Source organism: Dermacentor variabilis, chromosome 10 (assembly GCF_050947875.1).
Source record: "Dermacentor variabilis isolate Ectoservices chromosome 10, ASM5094787v1, whole genome shotgun sequence".
NCBI classification, from domain to species: domain Eukaryota; kingdom Metazoa; phylum Arthropoda; class Arachnida; order Ixodida; family Ixodidae; genus Dermacentor; species Dermacentor variabilis.
The window spans coordinates 131,223,338-131,237,545 of record NC_134577.1 but is presented as its reverse complement, the minus strand read 5'-3'; the positions used below and the strand labels follow the sequence as shown (position 1 = coordinate 131,237,545).

At 47.6% G+C, this 14,208-nt stretch overlaps 1 protein-coding gene and 1 non-coding gene across 5 annotated transcripts in view; both read left to right on the top strand.

Annotated features, from left to right (window-relative positions):
• Nucleotides 1–14,208, top strand: part of HDAC3 (histone deacetylase 3) — a 204,751-nt gene that overhangs the window by 50,879 nt on the left and 139,664 nt on the right. The gene's annotated exons all lie outside the window — the stretch shown is intronic.
• TRNAS-GGA (transfer RNA serine (anticodon GGA)) lies at nucleotides 502–576 on the top strand. Its single transcript has one exon. It is a non-coding gene; the product is annotated as a tRNA-Ser (tRNA).

Here is a 14,208-nt window from a genome sequence, read left to right as displayed (position 1 = left end):
AATTGACGTAGTAGTTCTGCGGAAACCCGCAAGGTGGAGAGAAGTAATTGATAAAGAGAAAATCAGACATCCACCCGTTCGTAGCAATTGCTACAAAGGAAACCCATACGGGTTCCTCGAAAGAAAAGCCTCAGAGTTGAAGAAAAATTCGTCCTGGTCCGGGACTTGAACCCGGGACCACCGCCTTTCCGGGGCAGCCGCTCTACCATCTGAGCTAACCAGGCAGCTAGCAGATGGCAGGGCGAAGTCGAATTTGTCGACAACACACGAAGCAAAGGCAAGTGTTTGACGTAGTAGTTCTGCGGAAACCCGCAAGGTGGAGAGAAGTAATTGATAAAGAGAAAATCAGACATCCACCCGTTCGTAGCAGTTGCTACAAAGGAAACCCATACGGGTTCCTCGAAAGAAAAGCCTCAGAGTTGAAGAAAAATTCGTCCTGGTCTGGGACTCGAACCCGGGACCCGAACCCGGAACCCGACTTCGCCCTGCCATCTGCTAGCTGCCTGGTTAGCTCAGATGGTAGAGCGGCTGCCCCGGAAAGGCGGTGGTCCCGGGTTCGAGTCCCGGACCAGGACAAATTTTTCTTCAACTCTGAGGCTTTTCTTTCGAGGAACCCGTATGGGTTTCCTTTGTAGCAATTGCTACGAACGGGTGGATGTCTGACACTGCAGTAATGCATTATCATATTTTTTAGTAGTTTTAAGCTGGATTCGTCAATGCCGGCTGACAAGGAAAGTTGAATTTTTTCTATTAAGGATGAGACGCCGCTTGAAGTTTTCTTTGGGTTATCACTTGAAATTTCTTTCAGTTATCACATAGCATGCGTGGCAGGTTGCTATTAAGGAAAGGGTGGTTTGCGTCAGGGATTGCAGTCAAGTGTTCTTTTTCGGCTGAGTAGTATTTTTCCCACGCCTCGAGCTTTCCTTTTAGTTTAGCAACGCGATAAAACCATTTCTTTTAGTTTTGGAGTTTTTTTAGTGTCTTGGAAAGGCAAGGAATAAAGGGAAAATGAGACATCCACCCGTTTTGTAGCAAGGTTTAGAATGATTTTCACGAAACATTATTTTGAGGATAAATCTTTGTGTTAGGTCCTGTAGTTTATTCTTAAATATCAACCAGTTGTCGTTAAAGGGACACTAAAGGGAAAAATGATTTCTTCTGCATCAGTAAATTACAGTTCTACAACACCAAAAACACCACTCTTACAACGATAACACGTTTGGTAAGCCAGAAAAAGCGCAAGAACGAAATACAGGTGGCGACACCTACCAAGTTCCCGCACCTGTGGGCTGTGACGTCTTGGAATTTGATGGCATCTTCTAGGGCCTACTAATTATATATAGCGGTACAGATTGACTACGTTGTGTTCTAAAGGAACCAAATATTAAACATGGCAAGTTTCGGGAACCTTTATTCAGCCAATGCGGCCCAAATGCAAAAACATACTTTGGAATCCCTGACGTCACGCTGACGTACCGGCGCTGGGGTTTCGGCGCGAAATTCAAATACTGATACTTAGACTTACCGTATTTACACAATTGTAAGTCGACTCGAATGTAAGTCGACCCCCCCATATCGCTTGATCAAAAAAAAAAACCCGAGGGCGCATTCGATAACGAAAATTTATCAGTAGCTGACATGGTCATTGGACTACTCGTCTTCACTAGTGCTGCCATCGTCATCGTTGCTGCGGTCCCACAGCGCGTCGTGGTCCAGCGAAATTTCAAATTTGGCAAATGACCGCACCAGGACGTCTTGCAGAACAGCAGCCCACGCCAAATGCACCCAACCACACGCAGCCGTGAGGGAGGCTCTTTTGACAGGTCCGGTTGGCGTAATTTCGCAGTCTTCTGCCGCCAGCCACTCGTACTCACGGCGGAGCAGAACCTTAAAATTAAGGCGGAGGTTCGGGCTTATTTCATGAGCACGTCGCACTTCACTGGCAGGGACCGATCATGCATTTCAGCGACGTACGCCGCAAGCTTGGCCTACAGCTCCGGAAAGCGTCCATACTTCGGCACGTGGGAAATTTCTCACTTGCCGTCACACAGGTGAAAATTTCGCTTCGCTGCAGTCGCCACTCTCACACCACCCGTTTAGAAACATCGAAATTGCGGCCCGCTGCGCAGTGATTTGTTTCTTCGGCGTAAAGGATGGCAGCCCTCTTGAACACTGCTGTGAACGAGTGCCGAAAGATTAGTGGGCCTGCAGCACTCATGACGACTGGGGAAGCGTAGAAGTAGCATGTAGCCGAAGTGGAGCGCGTCAAGAAGTTAGTCAAACTAATACCAATGCCCTTAATCAGAGAAAGAGACACCCGCGAGCGGTGTCTGCTCTTCCATGAACTACCGATACTCCCCGCAAGCACCGCCGTTCTGAGGGTGCCGCCGCAAATGGGAACAGCGGTGCTTTTATCAACTATCGACACCCCCCCATGAGTGTTGCATGCACTGTAAGACTCTCAAAAATGTTGAAAAACCCTTCCGAAAAGCGAACAAACACGCGGGATAGCGAAAAGATACGGGTAGGGTCATAGAGCAAACATAAAATTGTAACTACGTTGTAGCTCTCGTTGGTATGGCTTTTTTTGGCGGGGCCATGTTTTGGTTTCGATTGTAAGTCAACCCCCCAACTTCAGACTTTCAAATTTTAAAAAAGGGGTCGACTTACAATCGTGTGAATACGGTATATTAGACTTAGATTTATTCATCTAATAATCGAACTATTTTTTAAATGACTGCCTGCAGGGTTCTCAAATAATGCTTCATTAGTCTAAACTGATTTATTGTTTCGCTTTAGTGTCCCTTTAACTGATCTCTGGTTAAAACTAGCTTCGAAGAGTCGGAAAAAGTTGCCAGACTCGCGATTAACTCTTTGAGGGTCGAATAATTTTGAAAAAAACTTTCCCAGGTGGTCAAATTACTTTATTGCGGGTCTTGAATGTACAAAATGTATAAAGTTGGGAATAAATACTAAAAAATAATTAGCAACAGTATTTTGGTGTCGGCATCACTCAGAACTGCAAAATGTTCAATAGTATTTCCGAGCGTCGTACTCCTTGAAACACGGGTCTACGCACAGCGCCTTATTGCAGTCTGCACACCTAAAATGCGTGTCTGAAGCGAGGAGTTGTGTTGGCGCACGCATGACATCTCTGACTGCGGCTGCCTTGGGCAGAGGTCTGATGCACCCTCTCGCGTAAGTGCATTGCCGCAGAGAGTGAGAATACTTCATAAGCGGTGGTGATAGACAAGCTAAGAGCAGTGCCAATCAAGATAGAAATCAACTTCCACCGCCCCTGCAAGAGCGTGCTAACAAAGAGAAAAACCATGTTTCGCGCGCCTCCGTTGCAATCACGCGGCGAAACCGAAACCGCGAAAGCGCGTTGCCACTGAGAGTGAGAATACCTCGCGAACGGTGCTGATAAACAAGCTAAGAGCAGTGCCAATCAAGATAGAAATCAACTTCTATCGCCTCTGCAAGAGAGTGCCGACAAAGAAAATGACGTTTCGCGTGCCTCCGTTGCGATCACGCGGTGAAACCAAAATTGCCAAAGGGGCGTTGCCGCAGTCTGAGCGACACGCTGAAGCTAGCAATCAGTTCTATTTATCTTCACAAGAAGGTAGCACTAATTTCAAACGCTTCTTGTAAGTGCTAAGAGGTGGCAGCACCTCTCGGTGAGCACGCATCGTCACTATGGCTCGAAATTTGAAACGTAGGGTCGGAACCGTACCCGTACGGCAAAGACCTTGTGGGGCAGAAAACCGCCGCCGTACATGTACGGCAAAAACCTTCAAAGGGTTAAGGTGGGGGTACTACGGCAGCCATCTTGCGAGTAGTTCATATTCCCCCACCAGGCGACGCCACTGAGTCATGACTGAAGGGATGCTCTTTGCCGATGCAGCACAGCGCTCGCTCGGAGCAGGACATGCCTGCGCCTGCATGTATAGGAAGTTTCTCGAACGTGGTCGATACTTCCATCCGTTGTTTGTTGTCACCGACGCTTATGAAATCTGATTGTATGAGCGACGCGAATTGTCTGGTACTTACTGGAAGACACGCGGGAAGCAGGGATTACTGTGGAACCTTCGATTACTCATGTATAAAAGCCGACGCGTTTCGCCGCTGATCAGATTTCGACGATCGCCGACTGTTTGCCGCTATCGTTGTGCTTAGAGTACAACTTGCTTTCTGGGCACAGGATCGCCCAATAAAGTCCGTTTCGTCAGTCACAGTTTTGCGACTGTTTTCTTCACCGTCACTACTACGTGGAATACAACTGAACAATAATATGACAAAATCCTTCACACCATGAAGCTCACTGCAGGTTGCCTTTGCAGCGCCACTTGATTAGTGTCTATTTAGGAACACGACACAAAACAACATAAAAAAAAGGAACACGACACAAAAGAAAAGCAGGATAGTCTGTCGACCTCAGTGTCTACGCGACAAATGAGACATTTCCGGAAAGACGAATGCGCCCGTGTCGGGTTCTTTTTCTCCTTTCCCTGTATTTGTGACCGCCTGCCTGGCCGTCCCGACGGACTTACCACGTGTAGATGACAAGGCGTGGATTTTATTCTTGGTTGTGAGAAGAAAAGGCTGAGGGAAGTTTTGCTGGCCTGACAATTCGGATGGCTGACAGCTGAACGTCGGCCAGCAGGAGCATAGGGTAAATAGTAGAGAAGAGGGAAAGTGATAACTCAGCGCACTCTCACATTGCGTGGCCAGCGCTGTTTTGTTCCGCGCGACATGCAGGCCGTGGACAAAAGCGGGCACGTGGGCTTTCGTCTGCCGAGAGGATGCTGTTCTCGTACACGTCGAAAATTTGAAGGTATCTCGTCAAAAAGGCGCATTCTTGTAGAGCGAATTTCGCTATTACTGCGTTCTTCTATTTTTTATTTGAAGGCTTTGCTAAAGCAGGCGTTTGTCTTCTTTATTGATATGTGATGTATGTAATGTTTTCACTCTATTACATTCCTAGCTTACTTCAAGGTCATAAAAACTCGCTACAATAGATTGAGGTACAGAAAAGCGAAGATAACGGAAGCACGTAACGATGTTATGTATCACACTTTCTCGACACGCATGGTATTGTGCAAAACAACACATGAACGAGACACTCTAGCTAATAAGGCTGTATGTCGGATGCCGTCATTATTTACATGTTTCGGGAGGAGGGGGGTATGAGCTAGCGAGAAAAAACACAAATAGACGGGGCATTCGCAATAAAGCTGGACACGAGGCTCCCTTTTCATATTTCTCGTCTGTTGATTTCGGGACCCTCGTCTGCATATTGTGTGTACTAAACAGATATTTTGTTATGTATTCATCATTATCAACATATGAGTGGCTCTTTTTTGTGCGCTTCGTCACATGTTCTCTCCTTGACGTTTATTATGAAAATGCAATATGCAAGACTTTTTGCTATAAGTTCGCGCTCGACTTTTAGTGAAGTGTTAGAATAGTATATTGAAAGGCGAAATTGCACATCAGGTTTGAATAGCCTACCAAAACATGTCGTAATCGATAAATACGATCTCCTCGGCGTTCGTTTTTCGGAATGGTCGACTGTTGGTGAGTTTTCTTTAGAAGGTAGGGCGTTTTAGGGCCGCGAACTCCCATATATTTGCATATCGTCTGTTAGGTTCGTTTGTAGTCACAAATCAAATCGTAGGGCGTGTGCGATCCCCACTTCAGCAATGCATACTCAGGTCGATTTTATACCGAAACACTACCAGGATGCACATGCGCAAATGACAAAAAAGAACGTATCGATTAGAAACGTACGTCAAAATAGGCAGGGCCCCATTATCTAAAACACGACACCTATAAGACAGAGTGGAACCTTTGACAGCATTTTTTTTATTTTCTTTCTCTCTCTTCGGGACCTAGACCTTGAGGTCAGCTATTACCGTTTATGTATGCAAACGAAGGACAAAGGAAAGAGCGTACGTACAACAAAAAAACCCATGGTACACAGCACACTTTCATCACGTACAGTAATATAATATAAGGCTAGGTCGCTTAGCGGTGTTCTTGCCCAATTTCAGATAAGCAGGCATGAAACACGCCATCAGCGCCACAGTCTCGTTGTGAAATATGTGCGAATCATGTTCTACTATCATGTGCTTCCTTTGTCATGTCAACCACGGTTCGCGATGCTTCAAACAAGGGTAATTTTGCAGATCGCCGCCATCAAAATGCGGCCGGTACAGCATGGTGTAGAACCAGTCACCTTGACTTCAGCAGCTGACACGTGCGTCACACGAGTCGATATTTTTCTAAAAAAAATATGGTGAAGAAATTCTGTTGGACAGACGTTCAAGTATCATCGCACTGAGCGCGTCTCTGGCTTGGATATGCCAGTTTGTGCTGCTGAAAGGTGGCAGCCGTATCATTGCTAATTTCTGAAACCTCTCATGAAAAGCATTCCCGCGCTGGTCATAATTCATCCGTGTCGAGAACCATTTTGTCGAGGCTGTCGGCCCTTTCACCATAATCGCGCGAGCCGTGACCGAGGGGTGTCGCGGAGTGAACGGCCGATCACAACATCCCGTCCACCGGCTCGAAAGGGGGCAGCTCATCGGTGCCCTTTGAAGAGGCCTTGGCCGCTCAGCAGGCGCAGCTCCGGCTCGAAGTCCCAGGCTCGCCAGGAGGACCGAAAGGTCGATCACAACAATGCGTATCCTTTATTCTGTGCTAGTCTTATCCACCGCTCACGTCCGGCTGATCCCTTTGATAACGTGAGCGGACCGCATACTCAGGTCGATTTTATACTGAAACACTGCCAGGGCGCACGTGCGCCAATGACAAAAAAAGAGCCTATCCATTAGAAACGTGCGTCAAAATAGGGAGGACGCCATTATCTAAAACACGACACGTAGGAAAGACAGAGTGGAACCTTTGACAGCTTTTTCTTTCTTTTCTATTCTTCAAAAGACTAGTCACTACACAGAGCGTTACAAGTCGTCTGTTCACGAACACTGATAAAAGCAATAAAAAACAGTGCTAAACAACAGGACGAGTGAAGGGACACAGACAACAGCGCTGACTAACAACCAAAGTGCCTTTATTCTTTCAGTCAGCATATATATACTCCGCCGCTGTCTCAAACCACAGAATCAACAGAATTGGGCATGCGCAGGGAGGATTGCGATGCGATAGGAAGGCAATCTCCTTCGGAAGGAAAGAAATAGAGGGAAGGCTTACACATGCTTCGCCGCTAACATGAATGTGGAAAGCTTCGAAAATAAGGCGTGCGCGGTCATTGAGGTAGCTTGACAGGTAGGTCACATCTTTGAAAGACGGCTTGCAGCCACATTGATTACAATGCAATGATAACTGACTATCTTTAGCTCGTTTTTGAACTTTGTTTGAATGCTCGCGCATGCGGTCCTTGATGCACCGCCCCGTTTGGCTGATATAAAAACGCTTGTATGAAAAGGGAATCTTGTACATGTAATCTTATCTCGTAATCATGAAGCAACCAGCCCAAATGCGTACTCTTCTACTGATAAAAGTGCGCGCTATGGTAGGAACAGCTCCTCAACACAGAGCTGACACACCGGCAAGCCTACGAGTCGAGGTCGCGGCGAGCGTCGGAGAGGCTACTGTGCTTTGTCAGCTTGCTCTTCGTTGCAGCTTCTTTGATATTTCGCTGTGCTTCAATAGCTCGCTCATTCCACTGTGGCCTGCGGATGGGCATGCTGCGCGTAATGCGAGGATCTACAATTTCGGGAAGAAGGCAGTCTCTGTAAAATCTGATGAGGAAAGGAAGCATTTTCAATTTCCAAAAGCTTTCTTCCCTTTCAATCCGCTGTACGTGAATTCCTTTTGATGTGTAGACAACAAAGTGACAGAAACTTCTTTTGGTGATATTTAGCTGGCCTTGAACCTGATAGTAGTACCTATGAGAATTGCTTAGTGCGGGTGGTTCGAGGATTTGGCTCCTCTGGTTGAATTTCTTAGCAGCCTCACATGGTTCCATCTCCTTCGCTGTGAACGGACACTTGACCTCCAAGATACCGTCGCTCCCAACTAATCCATCGGGAGATGCTGCCAAGAAACCATACTCTTGATCAACAAATAACCCACATGGTTGCACGCGAGTTCCCGTCTCTTCTTCGTACAACCGCACTGCGACTTGTTCTTGCTGCTTACCATGCTCAAGAGCGGCACTAGTGAAGCTATTTTTGTATAGTAGGCTTTTCACGAGTGCGTCACACGGCGTCGACTCTCTTCTTCTACACACAGCGTAAAAATTGGATGCAGTTAGACGCATTTGCCTTTCTACATGCCACGTGCAATTGTCTGCTTGACCTCTCGTGTGCTCCTCAATCTCAATCCTTCGTTTTTTGTCCACCTGCAGGCTTTTCAAAATATTTGCTTCTTTTTCCGAGAATTGTTCAAGCGGCATATCGGGTTTCTGACAGTTCGGGCCGTAATGGCACCTTGAGTCTTTCATCGGGGACTCCTTACGCCGACGCTGCAGGTGGCCATTTTCCTCAAATAGTTTTTGCCTCAGAGACTCTTTGCTAGCCTTCTGACAGAATTTCTTGTTTGCGTAGCGCTTCAAGATGGCTGCAGGACTCTTGCAGGTGACCGCCTTGGTTGTAGCGCAATGCCAGTGGGGCCCCAGCTGAAAGCTGAGCCCAGCTCCATAACATCGGTGTTCATACGAGCCTTTCTGACACCTGTTTATCTGCTTTCCTCCAGATAATTTGGCTACCAGTGACATTACTGCCTCGGCAAGGTTACTGGTGTCATTCGTGACAAGACGGCCAGCTTTCTCCGCAATTATGTTGGCGGCGGTCACTATTTTCAGCTGGAGGACTTTAGGCATATTCTCATAAACGTTGTCGCCTTTGGTGCCATCACAAAAATAGCTCTTGCATTTGTCGTGGCACCCAAACACATGTTTTGGACCATTTATGAGGTCGGCAGCTAGCTCTAAGGTGAGTTCTGCTTTCTGTGCATCTTTTTCTTCTGCAGTGCCCTGCACATCCCGCAGAATGTTGGCATAATGCTTGATAGCCTTCCGTGCACCATTCTTTATGCGCTTAATTCTGGGACCACTTAGGTAGGCTGAAATTCCTTTAGTTTCTTTAGCAATAGCGTAGAGGCAAGTGGTGTAGCATTTCACTACGTGGTTCGCGCACTCCCTCTTCTTTACAAAACGGCCATATTCCACTTTTGTAAGGATCTGATGCAAGACTGAAGAATCGCCATCCCCTATGAACGTCCGATATTCGACACCATGCATTTCGACGCTCCTCTGGAAGCCTTCAACGATAATATCGGACTCCATTGCACCTGAGCTTTCGTTCCAATTCTTATAGCAGAGATGCTCCTTTTTCTCCTTACCCGTCCTGGCGTAGTGTTCACATGTGCTGCACAGTTTGTTTCTCACTCCTAAGTATAGGAGCTTTTTAGTAAGCTTTCCTATAATAACAGCCACACCAGAATTGGCGGAATACCGGTGTCCGTGACTGCGATGCGACCAACCACCATCGACAATCACTGTGATGTGGGGGGTTACGCCATCTTCACAAAAATCTCCGGCTTCTTCTGCGAGTGTTTTCTCTTCCTTGCCTGCTTTTATCATCTGGTCCAGAAGAACGGCTTTCCAGCACTGAAACAAAGTAAAATTACACCAGACTATGAGCTCAAAACATTTCACAATGCCGGCGTTACACTTCGTAACGTGACCCCTGCGTGCATGGATCAACATATCAACTGCAGGTTTGCCGCCATAGTGGCAATCCTGTAATTGCGCCAGGAACATTTAGATTCAACGATTAAAGATTGAATGGGGGGATGTGCACTATGCCGTATTTTTAAATGCTTAGCACAGCTGCAACGTCACGTTAGTTCTTCTAACAACTCCACTCCAAATCCGCATAAAAACAGAAAAGTGTGTGTAAATAACTTTACCTTTCCAAGAGATTCCTCTCGACGAAGAAATGCCCCTTTACTCATAGCGGGAACTTCAATGATGGACATCGCTTCCTCGAACTGCGAGTGGCCAGATCCGATGCTCATAAAAGCCCACACGGCAGCATCGTTGATCCCTAATATTGTCTTGTCGGTGAGGGACGTTGGTTCTGGGACGGGGTCAGTCGTCAACTTCTTGATTTCCCCGCATTCAGTGCAGGAAAACGTAAGCTCTGACCACAGCCCTACTCTGCGTTCCTTCACAAATACGAAGCGACCAGTCGACTTGGGGCACATGTGGTTGTCGAGACTCCGAACAGCATCTACAAAATGACTCAGTGACACGATTCGCCTCCCGGAGATGTTCGGCTCCTCTGGCTGAGTTGACGCGAAGCTTGACTCAATACTCAGGTCCGGCAGAGGCTCTTCACCGATGCCGAAACTATCCCAGTACTCGACCGTTGTGCCATCCTCTATGGTAGTGCCACTGTCTTCCAAGGACGGAGTGCAGGCTGCACTTCGCTGTTGCTCACTGCTCTCCTGCGATCCTTCCTTCCTGAAAAAATGAAACAGTACTCTTCTTACTTCACCATTTCGTCTGGATAATTCAATCAACAGTTGACAAAATTCTTGTTCTCCCCCTGATATGTGCGCTATATGCACTTGCACCAGATGCACAGATATGGTGTCGACAACGCTGCCATAGCTGATGTAAACCGGCTGCATATGATACAAAGCCCGAAACAACGAGACAATAGGAAGCACCTCATAGCCCGTCAAAGCTCACTGCCTTACCATGTATGCTAAAAGCCTACCGCCACAAATGAGCCGGTCATCGCCAGAATTACAAGGTAAGGCTCCCACCACGGCCTTTTTATGTCGTGTTGCTCACCTTCCTTCACGATTATGTCTAAACTAAAGAATCAGCTCTCCAACGCAAATGGATAAAACACTTTTTTGGAATTGCTGCTGTGCTTTGATTTATCGAATGTCCCCTTCTATGGTAGTTACAAACCCCGGTAACGGAAAAGGTCTTACCTCGAGTGGTGTGAAAACGCAGCTGCTGCCCGCGCTCGGCGAGATGCTGCGACGGCTCTTTTCCTTTTTCGTGAAGCACTCTCCTTGCGATTTCCCATGACTTGGACAAATTCTGTCTGTGCTAGGTTCTCTCACGGGCAACCACTACGCACGCTCGACAAAAGAAAAATGCCTACCAGGGCCGGTATTTTGTAGCAGTGCGTTATGCTAATCTATGCTAGTCCACTGCTAACAGCCGGCTGATCCCGTTGATAACGTCAGCGGATGGTTACTCTAAGGACTGCTAGATATGGGGCCTTTTTCTGGCATCCTTCGAGTTCACCAGATCACATCGAACTACGTTCCCGAGGCGCAGCACGTCCAAACAAGTTGGCATCCCCCACCTCGTGCGCCGCACGTAGAGCTATTGTCCTACTACTAGACTCCTCCCGAAAGTGTAGCTGAAGCCTGGTACGATTCCAGGTAACCTGTGTCCCGAGCAAAGCTGATTTGCAGCTCTGAAAGTTCGCTCTAAAACAACCTGTCTCCCCCAGCTGAGCGCTTGCAACCCGGAGGGAGCAACGGCTGTAAATCACCGTGAAGCCCTCGGAACCCCCATCCGCCTATTGTGAGGGTGCTTGCAAGCCGAGAGACAACGCCGGTGGCAAGTCACCGTGAAGTCCTCGGAACCCCCATCGGCCTATTGTGATTGCGCTTGCAAGCCGACAGGCAACGCCAGTGGCAAGTCACCCTTTCTACGGAAGAGCCCTTGGAGCTACAACCCCCCCCCCCCCCCCCCCCCCCCCCCCCCCCCGCCGTATATGACTGAACTCGCATGGCCTACCATTGCAGGAAAATGGCGACACCTGAGCGGGCTCGACGATTCGCCGAAAAGGACGTGACCTCGAGGCACCGAAGGGGAAACAGGGAGCCGAGAGAAGCATTCCTTCATTCAACTCTTTCGGGCTTCTTGCCACGGGCCGCAGCTTCCGATCTACTGTCGGCTTACTTCATGTGTTTACTCTAAATAATGTAAATAAATCTCCAGTTTTCATCTCAAAGCCTCAACGTCGGCCAACTCCCGCACTCAACGGCAAGATCCAATAACTGGGGGACAGCGGTAGGATTGTCCTCCAGATCCAACACCGCTGACCAAGCACGAAAAGCGCGAAAATGCATTATCATCGGAAAGGCTTCGCTACAAAATACTGGCCCAGACTAATGGGCGACAACACGCGGTGTGGATGAGGTGTAATTCGTTCTCTACAGTCTCGTCTTACTGCGCGTTGAGTACTACAACATGCGTGCTTTTCTGTAGTTCATTTAATCAGATTACATAAGCGCCGGTGACAACAGACAACGGATAAAGCATCGATAACGTTCGAGAAACTTCCGATACATGCAGGCGCGTCCTGCGTTCAGTGAAAAGCGGTCACAGGTGTACACATGTCCATACAACTCCATTCCGATGCGTTGTGCCAGCCAAAGAAAAAAGAGACGGGAAAGATTCCTTTATTGTGTTACCGTAATCGCGCCACCTACAAAGTCGACGACTGAACAAAAGTTTCACCGAGGAATTTTAGCGCACCATGGGCGAGGCCTCCTCCCTTCTTCGGCCACGCAAGCGGCTCTTATGCTTAGCTGGCACGTGCTTTCACCATGGTTGCTATGCACGTACTAGCCCAACAAAAGCAGGAAACAACAGCATGTCTCGGGGCCTTGGCCATGCCTCTGGGAGTGGTTCCTCTATTCAGGACGATTGACAGGCATTGTGGGGGAGCCCACTGCCGAAATCTTATAACGGTTCCCAATGCGAACCGGTTCGCCTTACCGCTTACGTCACTAAATAGGCCACTCTCAAGCCTGAGGTGGAAGACAGGGAGTACACGACCAATAAACCAGAGGGTGCCGCCTCTGAAGTGTACGTCATCATATGACTAGGTAAGAATTGCGTAATGTTTCTTCTTGCTCAATAAATATGAACTATTATTTAAAATATTGTCCTGAAAGTTTTCAATTGTCTTCGCATGTTGACATATTTTATTGAGCATTAGGCAATATAAAATGCCCGTTATAAAATGGACAGTTGAAGCCCCATCACCAACAGTTGTGCGAAAATTTTGAAAGTTGGTTCTTTATTGTATGATATCGTCGCACAGGGACATTTTCTTCGAGTCGTACGTCTCGCACCGGCAAAGGGCGATGGATCCTTCAGTTCGTCGCACAGCCATCGGATGATTCCCTTTGACAGACGATAATGACGACGAAACTCCTCATCGGTCATCTCTGATAACGCGTCTAGCACCTCCAGTCGTTGGCGGGTCGGGGAGAGCAACCCGAGGCAAAGAATGAGTGGCGCCACCATGTTTTCATGTGTGTGAAGTCGTACCTTAGAGATGATCAACGCGCGCGAGCGCGCACCACCCGCGAGTCTCCCAGGCGGCGCGGCCATGGTCGCAAGCAGACAGCCAAGCCACAGCAACGGAACCCAAAGCGGACTACCTCTTCGCTGGTTCCACTCATGGCCGACTACGGGTTCGCTTTGAAAATTCTTGACTTATGCGTGACGTGTTCAAAATTTGCAGTACCGCCCGCTCTCTGACGGCCGCTGACGCAACCACTATTCTGACGAATCACGTGAGAGCAAGGGAACCGGCTCTCTTTCGGAACCGTTATAAGATTCCGCCCCAAGAATCGTTCGGCAGAAAAGTCTAAAACGTTCGTTCCTGAGGTAAAATGTTTTGGCCCGCCACATTCGGAGAAACTGTGAACTTCCAGGCTCAGCACTTTTGTGACTGTCGTGTAGATGGTGCTAGGTGAAAATTTTGCATGTAAGCGCCAAAATAGTACAAATTTCTTCCTTTCTTTGCAGTTTGTCGCTGTGATTATAGCATATTACAATAAAAAATAACCATAACTGCTAATGTTTGAGATACGAGACCTTCGATTGCGGTACGGTTTGCAAATTGCGTCGACTTCATCGATGTTACCAGTAGTAAAAAATAGTGAAATTCACGCGTCCCGTACAGCGTTTCTATTTGCTTTATTGGAAAAGTATGCGTTGAGATTTTGAATTCAGGCTTCTAATTGCCTCATCCAAAACGGCAGCTTCGTACCTTTAGTACTTTCCCGCAAAAATGGGCAGGAGGAGGACCAGAATTCTAAATAATGCTTAATTTCGGTCGCATTATTAGGAAAACTAATAAAGGCACATAAATGAAATTTTGCGTCTTAAATTGAAATTCCTTGAACTCT